This window comes from Eumetopias jubatus, unplaced genomic scaffold (genome assembly GCF_037043125.1).
Source record: "Eumetopias jubatus isolate StellerSeaLion01/CBP00866 unplaced genomic scaffold, mEumJub1_p1.0 scaffold_3, whole genome shotgun sequence".
NCBI classification, from domain to species: Eukaryota; Metazoa; Chordata; class Mammalia; order Carnivora; family Otariidae; genus Eumetopias; species Eumetopias jubatus.
Genome location: NW_028274809.1, coordinates 114,606,446 through 114,621,248, shown reverse-complemented (window position 1 = coordinate 114,621,248; position 14,803 = coordinate 114,606,446).

Here is a 14,803-nt window from a genome sequence, read left to right as displayed (position 1 = left end):
TAGTAAACTACAAAAATATTTTATATAATCAAAAATCCCCAAAGGAACTATATAAAAACACATGATATTTTAGTGAAAAAGTGGAATGTAAACATAATTGTATTTACAGACAAGTAATATGAACATATGGATAAGGACAAGATGGGGGAAATATTAATATGCTAAGAAAGTGAAATTTCAGATCTATTTGTTGTGTTAAAATGTTTTCCCCTTATGCTTACAATTTAATATTCTTTACTGCTCTTTAAAATTATCTGACTCCCAAAATTAAAAAATCTAAAGCAGAGTATTTCACAAGAATGAGGATTACCCAGAAAGTTATTTGAAAATCCTAACTCCAGAAAGTAATTTGTCATTTTCTACTCTCTCTGATACAAAAATTCTTTAATATCTTTTTTGCTTCATGTCCTTGAATTTCCTGCAGCTCACTAGAATGTGTTTCCATCAGCCTTTCATTATACAGTGTCAATATGTGGCGGCAGTTCTTTGTTGTGTATTAACTGAAAGCTTGACCACATGACTGTCTCAGACATTTAATTCAATAGGATGGAGAAGCTTCTGGTCAACATCATCAGACTAGGGAGAGAAAAGAAGAAGAATGAGAATTTAAACAATTACCTCTTATTTCAGAAGGCTTGTTTTCTTATAGAAAAGGCTTTGAGCTAAACTCACCTACGTCTTGAGGGTTTCTACAAAGCTACCATACAGTTGAGATTTCGGGTATAAAATAAACCCATTTCTTTCTTTGGTGGTGCTCCTCCACGTCACTAGCTGGAATGTCCCTCAAACAAAACAATCCAACACACATTGCCAAAGAGAAAAACTCTTTCCTTCATGCACACATTAAGGAAAAAAAAATAGTTGTCAATGATGCCTGATAAATACATACAAGCCATTCAAAATGTGAGGATATGAAGCTGCTTGAATTACCCACCAACTTAAGTCAACACATACTATTTTCTTACCCAAAGGAATAAATTCAAGTATACCCAGTGGGGCTTAGGTGACAACAGAGAATACTTAAATACAGAAACTTTTCCTTCAGGTTCAGAAAAAAAGGACATAGTTTTACTCTTGCTTTTCAAAATTCTCAAGAATTTTGTAAGCCTAGTCAACTTCCGATAATAATAATTAATAATAATAATAATAATTGCTCTTACTAAGTACTTACCCTGTGCCAGACATTGTGGCCTGCTGTACAGCCAGTGATCACACTAGAACTGGAGACGAGGGGTAGGCCAAGCGACCAGCTGTCAGGAGGCCGGTCCAATAAAGGGCACTAAAACATGACCAGAAATGCAACTGTTACCTGAACCTCTGTTTGCTTCTTGGTGGGTGTCAGGCCAAACGATGCAACCAAGCCAAAGAATAGGAAAAGGAAGGGCTTTACTTGCAACAAGGAGAACACCAGGGATTTTTCCAAAGCAGTGTCTCCTCAAACAATAAAACTAGGGAAGTTTTAAGCTAAGGGTTCATACATATTCATCAAGGGGGTTGTGCAGCAGGGCATACAGCAAGGAAGTGGGGCAAAAGTCATCTTAAGGTGAGAGAGTCCAGGTCAAAGTCAGGAGGGCCAACAAGGGTCAACAACAAGTCTCTGGCTCCAGTTGGTCCAATATCTGAGTGCTCAAAGGGGTTTAGATCCTGCAAAGATAACTCAAGAACGTGTGTCAGGTCAATCTTCCCTTTTGAATCAGCACTAGGAGTTTTACCACTGATTTATTGTCCCTGATATGATTAGCTTATCTCCTGGCCTGACTGGCTATTTTGTTCTTAGATTCTTTCACAAGGGGCTGGGGGGCTAAAATGACTTTTCTTATATCAAAAAAAAAAAAAAAAGCTATGTCTTTCTTTTTTGGGGAGATGCCTAACTCTTCTCTGCTTACATGATCACACACAGAAAACTGGAATTTGCAGAACCTCTCTCAGCAAGAGCAGCTTGTGTGATGGGAAGATGTGCTCTTGTCAGCCATCTGGGGAGAAGGTGAGATACCTTGAGGGCATACTCAAACCATAACAGATGGCCCCCCCAATTGCCTCCTCTGGAGGGCACATCCAGGTGACCATGTGTCTGTGGAGTGGGGTGTGCAAATTAGAGGCCAGAGCAGACTTCTGGAGGACCTTTAGGGAGAGGCTGAGTCCTTCCTCCTGGCCTCCTTTTTACCCACAACCACTCCCAGGTCAGTGTCCCTGTGTAATAAAAATTAGTCAAATGTTTAAATATTATTTTAAAGGGGTGCCAAATAATGAAGCCAACCAGCCCTGCTCACTCCATTTCTGCAAGGGCCCCATTTCCCTTTCCCCAGGGCCAGGTGAGCTGTGCCCTCCAGCCAGACAGCCCACCGTGCTGGTCTGTACTGGGGGCAGCCACAGGCCCGGCGGGCAGGGGGAGAGCCGGCACACTTCGTCTCTTTCTCAGCTACAACTGCTACCATCAGTGGGAGCACGAGCCTGAATCCGCCCATGGCCATGACTCCCTTCCCTCACTCCCCTGACACACATGCCCTCCGGCACCCGTGTGACACTTCGCCCCTCTTGGCTAAGTCTCTGCTGATAGGTTTGATCTCCCCGGTGACACTGTGACTGTTTTGAAAACTTCCTGACACATATTTGTTGGGTGCTTCCAACAGCCTCCTGCATGGTATTGAGCCTCAGAGTAAGCATTTCACACACACCTTGTTAAGTTAAACAGTGTAGCTTAAGAAACACAATTTAGAGATCAGCTAATCTATGGTCATGACACCTATGGAAGCAAGAGTAAAGGAAGGGCACTCTAAAGATGCTGGGCAGTCCTAGACATGACGTGCCCACTAGGCCACTTCATCCTTGTTGCCGTGACCACGGAACAAACTGTCATTCACCTTGGAAGACCGATTTCCTGCTCTCTGCGACGCTTTCCCTGGCCTCCTCTGACATTATGTCATGGGCTCTTTTTTCTCTTTGTTCTGTTAGATTGAGGAAACACTATTCATCTTTGTTTACCCAATGCCTAGCAGGCCTGATACCATAGTAGGTCTGTAAATACTCCTCAAATGAGGTACAAATGTCCTTTCAGCAAGTCACGGAATGCCACGTTGAAAACTGCTCTTTGATATGTATGCATGTTTTTCTCTGGAGTGAAATGATGACTGAGATAAAAGAAGCAAGACAGTGGCCACTTAATCCATAAAGACAAGATAGATAATTTTGGCATGGTAAATGATAAAATTCCCAAAATATCTTTCTCAAGCTAATGGGCAATTATTTACTCAGAGATATTAATATTTCAAGTCATCAGGTGTGAATTAATGTTCTATCAGAGACCCCTATCTTGAATGCACCAATTTTATTGAGTTTAAATTTTCTTGTGATAAAATGGACATAACATAAAGTTTACCATTTTAACCATTTTTTAAATGTCCAGTTCAGTGGCATGAAGTACATTCACATAGATGTGAATCACCACCATCCATCTCCAGAACTTTTTCATCTTTCCAAAATTAATCTCTGTCTCCCTTAAACAATAATCCCCTATTCCCCTCCCCCCCAGCCCCTGGCAACCACCATTCTACTGTCTCTATGAATCTGCCTATTCTAGGGACTTCATATAAGTGGAATCATGTAATAGTCGTCCTTCTGTGTCTGGCTTCACTGTAATGTTTTCAAAGTTCATTCATGTTATAGCATGTGTCAGTAGTTTTTTTCTTTCTTTTCAGTTTCCACATTTTGTTTATCTATTCATCTGTTGATAGGCATTTGGGGAGTTTCCACCTTTTGACTATTGTGATAAATTTAAAATGTTTAAGTATATAATGAAAACTAGCAGTCTCCTGTTTGCTGTCCTGTTGATCCCCAAAGGCAGTAACTTGCTTATCATTTAGCTTTCTTTTGGTCATTTCAGCCATATTTCTAAATGTAGTGTATTTTCTTGAGTTTTTAACTTTTGAATGTAATCTGCTGATCCCCACCATAGAAGAGCTAGCTCTCCTACTACACATACCCTTCATGTATCCACAAAGATACCTCCCCTCTACTATTGTCGCAATACAACTACATCACACAGTTTGGTAAAATACATTTCAGTGTTTATCGTATTATGTGTATCAATCGGGGTCTAGCCAGGAGACAGAAACCATACCAGTAATATGAACAGAGAAAATTTACCAGGAAGAATTATTAATTAGCAATTAGGAAAGTGACTGAGAGAGAATACAGAGATACCAGGTGTACAGAGAAGTTAGTATTTCCAGGATGGATGAGAGTGCCCAGGGAAGGGCCAGTTCAGAAGAGCCCTCTTCCCAAGATGGAGAGGGTGGGGCTGTGGCAGAGAAGGGCCATGAGGTACAGAGGCTTGGCTAATCCAGGTACCCACAGCTGAGGTGCCAGTGAATCTCACTGGGAAGCTGCCCACTGAGAATCTGTTGGCAGCCTTACTGTGAAAATGAGGAAACCCAACTCTGAAATCCAAGAGAAGCCTTTTCCTCTTGCAGGGTCCACCAGTGCCCTTTACTGAGGAGGCTTGACATTGTGACATCAGCAAAGGAAATGTTTAGAGTGCAGTTCCAATATCACAAAGCAGGGTAAAGAGGGGTGTATGTAGAGCTGAGGGGTAATACAATGACAAACAGCACACTATGTTTATGAAACAGTTATCCTGAAACCCCCTTCACCACCCTTCATTGCCTCACATCTGGGTTGGATCTCCAATTTCCTGGGTCCATATCTTCCTCTTTCTTCATTTACAATCTCATTTTGGTACAAGTGTCACTTCTTGACAAAGTCACCTAAGAGGTGAACTTTCTAAGAATATGCATTCTGAAAATGTCCTTACTCCACCTGATCGTTTGGCTAGCTTTAGAATCCGAAACTCATTTTCCCTCAGAATTTTAAAGGCATTGCACCATTATTTTCTAACGTCCAGCACTGCTGTTAAAAATCCTGATGACATTCTGATTCCTCATCTTTTGTATGTGATGTTTTCTGGATTTTTTTTTCTTCCTCTGTGGAAGCCTTTAGGAGCTCTTCATCCTATCCAGATTTTTGAAATTTCAAAATGTTGAGTCTTGGTCCAGTCTTTTTAAGTTAATTACTCTGGGCACCCTGTGCCCTTTCAGTCTGAGTAATCCTGTGCTCTAGTTCTGGGAATTTTCCCATTACATCTCTGCCATTTTCCACCCCTGCAACTTTCTCTGTTCTCTTTCTGGAACTTCTAGTGTTTGATGTTAGATCTCCTGGATTGAATCTTTGGGAAGCTGCCCGCTGAGGATCTGCTGACAGTCTTGCCCTGAAAACAAAAGACCTAAGCCTGAAATCCAAGAGGAAGCCCCGTCCTCTTGCAATGTCCTCCAGCGCCCTCTACTGATAAGGCTTGACACTGACATGGGCAAAAGAAGTGTTTATGGAGTCCCGTTCCAGTATCACAAAGCAAGGCAGAGGGGTGGATGCAGAGCTGAGAGGCAATGTTTTCCTCTCTCATACTTTGCCCCTTTTCATCTCTTTTCTCGGCTTTATGCAATTTTTCTCAACCTTGTTATCCAGTTTTTCTGAAATATTTTGTTTCTGCTGTTGTATGTTTAATTTTTCAGTCTTTCTTATTTAATATTCCTTTTTCATAGCCTGATTGCTTCCTGTGTTTATCTTTCTTTGTGCATTACTTCTAATTTTTTATCTTCCTACACTGTGGCTTTTTCTTCCACCTCCCTTTTTATTTTATTTTGATCTCCATCTTTCATTGAAGATTTCCTCAAATGTTTAGTCCATCTTTTTTTTTTTTTTAAGTCCATCTCTTAAAAATACAAAACACCCGAAAGGGAGCTCTGTGGGTGTGGGTAGATTTCCTGACTGATAGAGTTCAGCCTAAGTTCACTGTGCAGATTGTGATGTCAGCAGATGTAGGTATCTCTGTCTTTTGTCTTGGGCTGGTTGTTTCCCAAGAGGAATCCTCAGATCTTCTGCCAGATGAGCTAGAAGCCTGGCCTCAACCATCCTGGGCACCAAAGGCCAGGACTCTCACTTTCAATCCTCCTGTTTCCAGAAAAGCCTTTCACTCCTGCCTCAGTTTATGCCCGGTTTCTGAGTCCCAGGCCTTTCTGTCTGACCCTCTCCTAAACTTCCAGACTTCTATAGGTATAGGGAGAGAAAGGCTGCAGAGATGGAGGAGAGGGCTAAATGGCTTCTTTTTAGACTTTTATTATTTATATTTTTAGTAATTTCTACACCCAACATGGGGCTTGAAATCACAACCCCGAGATCAAGAGTTCCATGTTCTTCTGACTGACCTAGCCAGGAGCCGCTCTTCTGTAGACTTTTAAATAATCTCCTATATCTTATCTTCAGAGTATCTGGTGCCTCCAATTCCCGAGACTTCTGGAGGTTCTGGGCATGAATCACTAGCTTTTTGTTAGTTTACCTTTTTGAAGACACATATTCACCTTCTAGACACTATAGTGAATAAGCACACAGTGTCTGGAGCCATGATTGCTTATTGGAACCCTAGTTTCATCACTTACCAGCTGTGAGTTTGGGCAAATTATTTAGCTTCTTTGTACCTCAGTTTCTCCATCTGTAAAATGGGGATGATACAACTACCCGATAATAGCTTATAGCAGAGGTTAACACGTTACAATCCACAAGCCAAATCTGGCCCACGGCCTGTGTTTGTGTGGCCTGTGAGCTAAGAATGGTTTTACATTTTTTAAGGGTTGCAAAACAAAAAACAAAAACAAAAAAACCCCCAATTCACAGAACATGCGACAAACCTTAAGAGGAGCACAAAGCCTAAAAGAGTTATTTGGTCTTTTACAGAAAAAGTTTTCTGTCCCCTGGCTTATAGGATAGTTATATTAACTGAATTAATGCAGTTAAAGCACTAGAACAAAATAAAGTCATTCATTTATTCCAGGCTGGAGATATATATTTCATACATGTAATGGAGTTTTCAGTGTATCAGTGGCATTTACAGCCATTGAGACCACACAAGCACCCCAAAGGATTAAGGTAGATAAAGAGGCCCAAGAACTGACCTCTGAGCACCCCAACTTTAAGAGACCAGAGAAAAATCAGGAGAATGTAGAATACTGGAAAATAAGTTTTAAAAGTATTTCAAAAAAAAGGAAGTGATCTGCAGTTTAAAGTGCTTCTCATAGGCTAAGTAATAAGATAACTAAGAATTGGCCATTGGATTTAACAACACAGAGGTCATAGGTGACATTAGTGAGCACAATTAGTGGGATGATGGGGACAAAAAACAGGAGAAGAGAAATTAAAGACAATGAGGATAGAAAACTATTTTGAGAAATTCTGCTACAAAGGGAAGCAAAGAAATGAGGTGCAGGTAGAGTTAAGGTAGACGTAAAGAGGTTTGTTTGTTGTTTTTTTAAAGATGGAATCAACAGGAGATCGTATACTAATAGAAACAATCCATATACATTAGGTGGGTTAATGTGATGGTGGGATGGAGTGGAAGTCTCTTGACTGCTTTAACATTGTGTTATTTTCATTGAATTAGGAATCAAAGCAAGCAACTTAAGCAGGAGTTGGCAAATTTGCAGACTTTTCTTCCTATCCAGACTTGCAGGCCAAGTCTTACCCACAGCCTGTTTTTGCATGGCACACTAAGAATGGGTTTTATATTTTTAAATGGCTGGGAAATTAATTTTAAAATATTTTGTGACACATGAAAACTACATGAAATTAACATTTCAGTGTCCACAAATAAAGTTTTATTGGAATATAGTCATGCTTTTTCATCTACATATTGTTATGGCTGCTTCTGCACCACCAGGGCAGTTTAGTTGCAACATAGTATGTGGTGCTTTCCTAGGTTCAGACTGCTCTTCAGTGACTTAGTTATAACACGACGGTGTCTCAAGGGCCATGTGTATTGCCATACACCAATATTTAATTTTTTTTTAACCAGTGCAAACCCATCATGTCAAAACAAAATGTTTTTGAATGTCACACTCCCAAAGCACAGTGAAGTGTGCATTTTTATCAAATTAGATTGCATTGTCTTTTTATTGCATAGTCTTTTTACAGAAATAGCCATAGACATTACCAGACTGAGCATTCATCACAGTATTTCCAACTCAGAGGAAAGCAATGGTCAGAAAAATAAGAAAAATTAAAATGGAATAGCTCAGTCAAGCAGAATTTCCTCACAAAAATGAAAACATTCACAAGAGGCTGCAACCAAAATAAGTTTACAAGTGGCTCATTTGCTAACCAAGCAAGCCATTTACCAATGGTAAATTAACTAAATAGTATCTGATTGCAGTAACCAAAGAAATGTATCCAGATAAAATAAGCTTAGCCTTTAAGTCATTTAAAAATTTAGAAACACGTTAAATGATTTTAAGTGGTTTTTCTTAGTTCTTGATGAGTCAAAGATTTTTAACCAGTATTGCTTAGCTGTCTTTTCAAGGAGTCAATGTCAACTTTGAAGTGACTGAAGAATTAGGCTCTACGAACAGTCTGTAGGTAACAACTACAGGCAAGATATATTTTCAATGAAATTGAGAAAACACTAATTCAGTAAAACATGAAAAGGTAATCTGCCAGGATGTGTACAACAAATGGTAGCAAAAATATGTATGGAGTATAAAAAGGTTTTAGTTGAAATGTAAATGTTTAAAGCCTATGGTTGTTCATGGTATTGCTCTTCAACAGGTACTTTAGTTGAATCTGTCATGTGTGAATGAAGCCAAAGTATCAAGAGTGAACTTCATTCATTCTTGTGGACTTAACCATCACCAGTTCTGTGAATAGGTCAGACAAGAAGCTGAATATCCTGATTTGCCCTACCACACAGCATTCCAATGGCTTAGGAGTACTAAGGTTGTGATGTTTTGAGTTCAGGGCCATTGACACTGAATGAGAAGAACCATACTCAACCACTTACTGAACAGTGAATAACTTTGGAAATTGGCTTTTGTTGTAGGCTTGATAATGGGTTCTTAATAAACTCAACCTAAAACTGCAAGGCAAAACTTTGCTTGTATAAAGAACATATTGCAGTAATTTCCAACAACTAACGTTTCTTGAATCACAAGTAACATCAAGATGCTTACACTTCTCATGCTGCAGGAGTTAAAAGAAGCACCTGCATTCCCACATGTATTTACAGCAGATATATCTTCCAAGCTCAAACTACAGTTTCACCAGTATGTTTCAAAGATCAATGCAAGTATAAAGGAAATTTCCATATTTCAAAACTCATTTAACTGTGCAACTGAGGAGATCCCATCAAATTTTCAGTTAAAATTAATCTTCAACACAATGACATGCTAAAATAAGAGTCTAATTGTATAAATGCCTTCCATGTGATGAATATGCTTGATCAGAATCATACGGTCATGGATTGACAGCAGTATTTGGCAATACTTATGCTTGAAAACACTTTCAAAGATGAAATGCATAGAATCTAACAGATGAACATTTGCAACTGATTTTGAACTTTGAATCCCAATTAAAAGAGTTCTCCCCCAAAGAGCAGTCCATCCTTCTCAATAGATCTGTATTAGAAAAAGTTGTACTCAATTATTTTTAATTTTGTCAATAAATTAATTTGTGGAAATTTGAGTATCCACATAACCTCCATGTTGCCCAAAATATGGACTCTCTGGTACTTTACAGAAAGTTTGCTGACTCCTAAGCTTAAGGATGGGGTAAGTGTTAAGAGATCTGAGAAGAGAGGACAAGGTATGAAATAGTAATCTAGGAGTGAGACAATGAATGGACTAGAGCAGCACTGGTCATGGTTGTGTGTGTCTCTCGGGCACACCCTGCTGCAGATGTGCAGGTGAGGGCAGGCACAGTTAAGTGCTCTAGGTGTGGCTATTACTGGCTCTGTTAAGTCCATCTCCATTTAGCCATCTGCTTTCTATCTTCCAAAATTTTGGTGCATGCTCACCTATTAATTTTTGTCTTGGCATATGCTTACTAAACATCCGTTATATCATTGAAAAGCAGTTTGTGGATGACTGGGATTGAAAGGATTACCTACTTTCATGTCTGTAAGAGTAAGTGGACAGCAAAAAGGTTAAGGGGCACACATAAACCTTCCCATATAAAGACCTAAATTTGGTGCTCCAGCACTGTTTGTGTGGTCCTAGGCTTTACTGATCTTTGGAGAATACCAACAAACCTCATGGGTTATCACACAAAGAGCACTCCAATAACTATTATCTTACTCCCACTCTTATAAAAAAAAAAAGCCTCAAATTTATAGGAAAAAAGGCAGAGAAATTGGTTTATCTCAGATAATCCACATTAGTTTTAACTAGCAACTTACTTATGGCAAAATGAAAAGCATGAGTCTCCATAGCTCACAACTCTCTGGAGCTCAATGTGGATAAAATTAAGTGGCATTTGAACACAAAATGGGAGGCTCAAATTATCAATAAATCTTCCGTAGATGTGGAGTTTCCGAGTTTCCAAGAGGAGGGCTTTCAAACTTCTGACTAAAAAGCTTAAGAAATATTTTTTATACTTGGGTCATCCAATACCCAAATATAAAACAAGTCTCATGAGGAAAACACCTTTATTGTGTTCTATTCCACTCAATTCTATTTTTAAAATGTGTGCGGGCCAATTTTCTGACTGTATAGGTCTTTGGGTTTTTAACCCAGGCATTAATCTTGCAGCTCTGTGACCCACTGTAAATCTTACTAAATCAATCTCCAGGGGACAGGTCAGAAATCTGCATTTTAACAAACTTCACAAGTCATTTTTAAGTGTCTATATTTTGAACACTACCACAAATCAAGCCCTATATCCCAATCCCCTTTGCCCTCATAAATGGAAGGTTATAGAAACTCACTGTATATGCAGAGTAAACTGAAGACATACCCATAGAAACACAAGCAAGTGTTCAGAGGCACACCAAAAATTAGGTATGACTTCATGGATCATAGGTCCTACGTGAATGGTTCCTTTATTAAATTTCAAAGTACTTACAGTCATTAATTCATTCAACATTTATTAACTAGAATATGCCAAGAACTTTGCTAGGTGCTTGGGATACAGCAGGGAACAAAAAAACTCCCTACCTTCATGAACTTACATTCAAATGAAATATATTCTGCTGTTGTAGCATGGTGATTAAAAACTGAATTGAAAACACTAACAACTTTGAAAAGTCTTGATGTTCACTGCTATTTTTCAATTTGCATCTATCTCTGCACCCTAAAAGTTGTTGGCACCTCCCTTTCCAGAATGGGAAATAGGTCGGTATAATACAGAAATCTGGAACTGTAGTCAGGAATGTAAGAGATGAGCTAAGAGCAGGATATTAAGAATCTGAATGAATAGGAGTTTGCTTTCTAATACAAGGGTTTGTTCTCAGTTAAGGCCTGAGACCCTATCCTATTCTGACTTTCATTTCTCCCCAATTAGACCAAGTCTTTGAGAGGAGGAGGGGCTGGTTCTTACATTGTATTGTGTTCTCAGGACCGGACTTAATGTGCCTGAAAAAATAATCACTCAACTATTTGTTGAATTAATAAATGACTGGCTCCATGACTGCAGCTATTCATAAAGGTATATCATACCTATATAGAATAATCATGCTACAAATATGGGCCAAAATGTAAAGTAAAAGTGGTTACTTTTAAGTTTCAGAATTCAATAATGGTTCTAGAGCTGCTTTATTTATGCCTAAGCATTCCTTGTTTTCTTTAAATCTAATATGCAAATTTTATAAAAAGCCTTCAATTACCTCTATCACAACTAAATAGAGAAAAAATACTATTTTATTAGAAGGAAAATACTAGATAGGACATCAGTTTTTATTACAGGTCTGCAGCTCCTTGTTAGCAATTCTGAGATCCCAAAGTCTGAAAATCTATAGTTTTTCCTGTTTGTGACAAAAACTGACCTTAACTATGTAAAGCTTTCTACAGCTATACAGTTTATTAAAGTTACTGTATCTGATCTACTGCTGCATAAATATTGATTATAAAGCACTGCCCTTGGCCCCATTGTGAGGGTGTTATGTAATCTACAAGCATATATATATTTTTTAAATTCTGGACTCTAAATCTCCCATGATCCAAGGATCATCATTTACTCATAGCAGCATTAACAAAGAAAAAAGGCAATTGAAACCTCTGAGCTACCTCTTTGGGTCTTTTTTTTTTTTTTTATGGTTTTATTTATTTGAGAGAGACAGACAGAGATAGGGAGAGAGAGCAAGCATGAGCAGAGAGGAGAGGGGGAAGTAGGCTCCCCGCTGAGCAGGGAGCCCGACACAGGGCTCAATCCCAGGACCACGGAATCATGACCTGAGCCGAAGGTCACGCTTACCTGACTGAGCCCCTCAGGTGCCCCTCTTTGGGTGCTATTTTTAACTACTCCCGTAATAAGTTGGTCTGAAGGCCAGAGATGAAGACTGATGCCATCAACATAGAGCCATCAAAATAATCAGAAATTGTGCCACTGACCATTTTTTAACAGAGCTAAAAGCACTATCCAGCAGGTTACAGGAATCTAATGTTTTATATAATGACAGGTGGTGGCAATTCTATGAAACCTACTCTAGACCATAAAAACCTTTTAGGGTATTTCTGAGTGTACACCATCTTCTCTGCTGTAAACTATCATGAATATATCCTATGTTCCCTAGGAGTTAAATGTGCCTAAACAGTGTATCTTGTTTACAGCCCACAATTGCAACATTTATGTCTTCTTAATCTTTTATTTTCTCTTCCTCCTTATCTACATGGTTGGCAATAGTTCTTTGGCACAGGGGAAATATGTAACAAAGATCTGCTATTTAAGTTTTGTAATAATCAATTTTCATGTGCTGAATTTACTTCTGAGGAGTTATTTGAATAGGATTTAAAAAAATCAGGACTAACACTCTCTGTGTTTTAGGAAGAATCTTTCCCCTCTCCAAGAAAATGTGTGTCTAAATAAATCATAAGGCTTCACACATAAATCTGTAAGATTTACTTCTTAAGCTTAATATCAATTGTGCTTAATTTGAGAATCAGAAATCAAGGCAATACCTTCATTTTACAGATAAAGAAAATGAGGCCCAAACAGAATAAAGTATGCAGTTCAAAGTCCCAGAAAGAGCTGTAATTGTTCTTTCCACTGCACTACAACAGAAAATAAAATATGCTCAGTTAGGATTTACACCTGCCTTCCTTCAAAGATACAAAGACCTCCTATGGTAGACCCAAATGGTCTGTGACCCTCTCTTTGGTTCTATTCTTAATTCTTTATTTACAGATTACATCTTAGTTTCTCTTTGGTTCTTTTTTCTCAAAAGGCCTAAATTCATTAACTTGTTTAACTCAATAATTAATTAGTAGACTATCTGCCCAGATTTTAAGGAACAACTTTCTTTTATCCAGTTCATGATAAGGCAAGGAATCACAGTAACTTATTTCGGGAGTCCCTCTATCATCTAGCTTCCAAGAAAAAAAAAAAATAGTACAAATTGACACACCACTTTAGATGTCTCTACTCTCAGACCCAGATTGATGCAGTTAACCTGTTCTGGACATCAAATTCTAAGTATAAGGTTTTGTTAGTATCATTTTCAAGTATGATAAACCCAGAAACAATAAAAGTACTTAACACTGGAAAAGAGCATTAAAAATGGTCCACTCCTAAAAGCGAAGTAAAATGGACTAACTGAAATTCAAAGAACTTCTCCAAAAATGAGTAAGGGGCTTATTAAGGGGGGAAATCCAAAAGTATTATAATTTAGTTAAAGAAATTTATTCTTTAAAAATATTTTCATGTACACTTTCATGACTATTTTGTTTGAGGGGAACAAGGACATTATCCTACAGTCAGTGTTAACTCAGAACATAAGTGACATATGTATAACAATACATTTTGGAAATAACTGGCAAAATAAAAGTGTAAATTTTTATAGTGATTTAAGACTGCAAGATATTTAAGATCTCGGATTAAATGAACCCACAGTACAAACCAAAAATTTGCAATTTTATGACTTCTCCATTACTATAATCCTTAATACTATGCATAAGCAAGTTACCCGATTTCCAAATTATCCCATAAATGAGTTACCCCATTCCAAATTGGCCAGGACATAGGGAAATTCCATTAGAAAAACAGTGACAAAAGTCTGAATGCACAGTACAATATGCATCTTCTTCCTATCTCAATTATGCTTAACACACTGGTAACAACTTGTGTAATAAAGTATTTTTATGGCCAAAAAAGAAAAAAAAAGTGGAGCTTCTTGCCTAGAAAAATCCTTTAATGTCTTATATTACCTAATACATGTTTAAAACCTAAAAATTGTGTTAATGAAGATCCAATTTGCATGGGAAATTCACCTTTCTCAATATGAATAAAAATTTTGATTCATTTTAAGTGGCAAAATCTTCAGAACAAAAAAATATAGCATCTGCAATAGACCTCTAAAGACAATAAAGTTGTATTTACAGGATGCTATAATCAGAAATCATTTAGAAGCAAAAAGAAACTGCTACCATTTCACTGTCCTTTTTCTCAGCAGTCAGCTATGACCACACAAACTAAGGACATCCAGGAACCGATGAAATGTATTCTAGGTGAAATAAGTTTCACAGAACAGCAATTCTTATAAAGTTTTTTTTTTTCTTTTCCCCCTGAGAGTCAAGTTAATTAATCCTTGGATTGCATTCAAGACAAAAACAAGAGCTCTAAATCCTCAATCATGTTAAGATCAAAATTATGTAGACATTTCTGTTTAGAAAAGCTAAAATGTACAATGAAGGAAATGTAAATAGCAAGACAAGGTGCTTAATAATAGTACCACGGCAGAAATGTATGGTATTTGGTAGAATAAACATTAAGTGACATT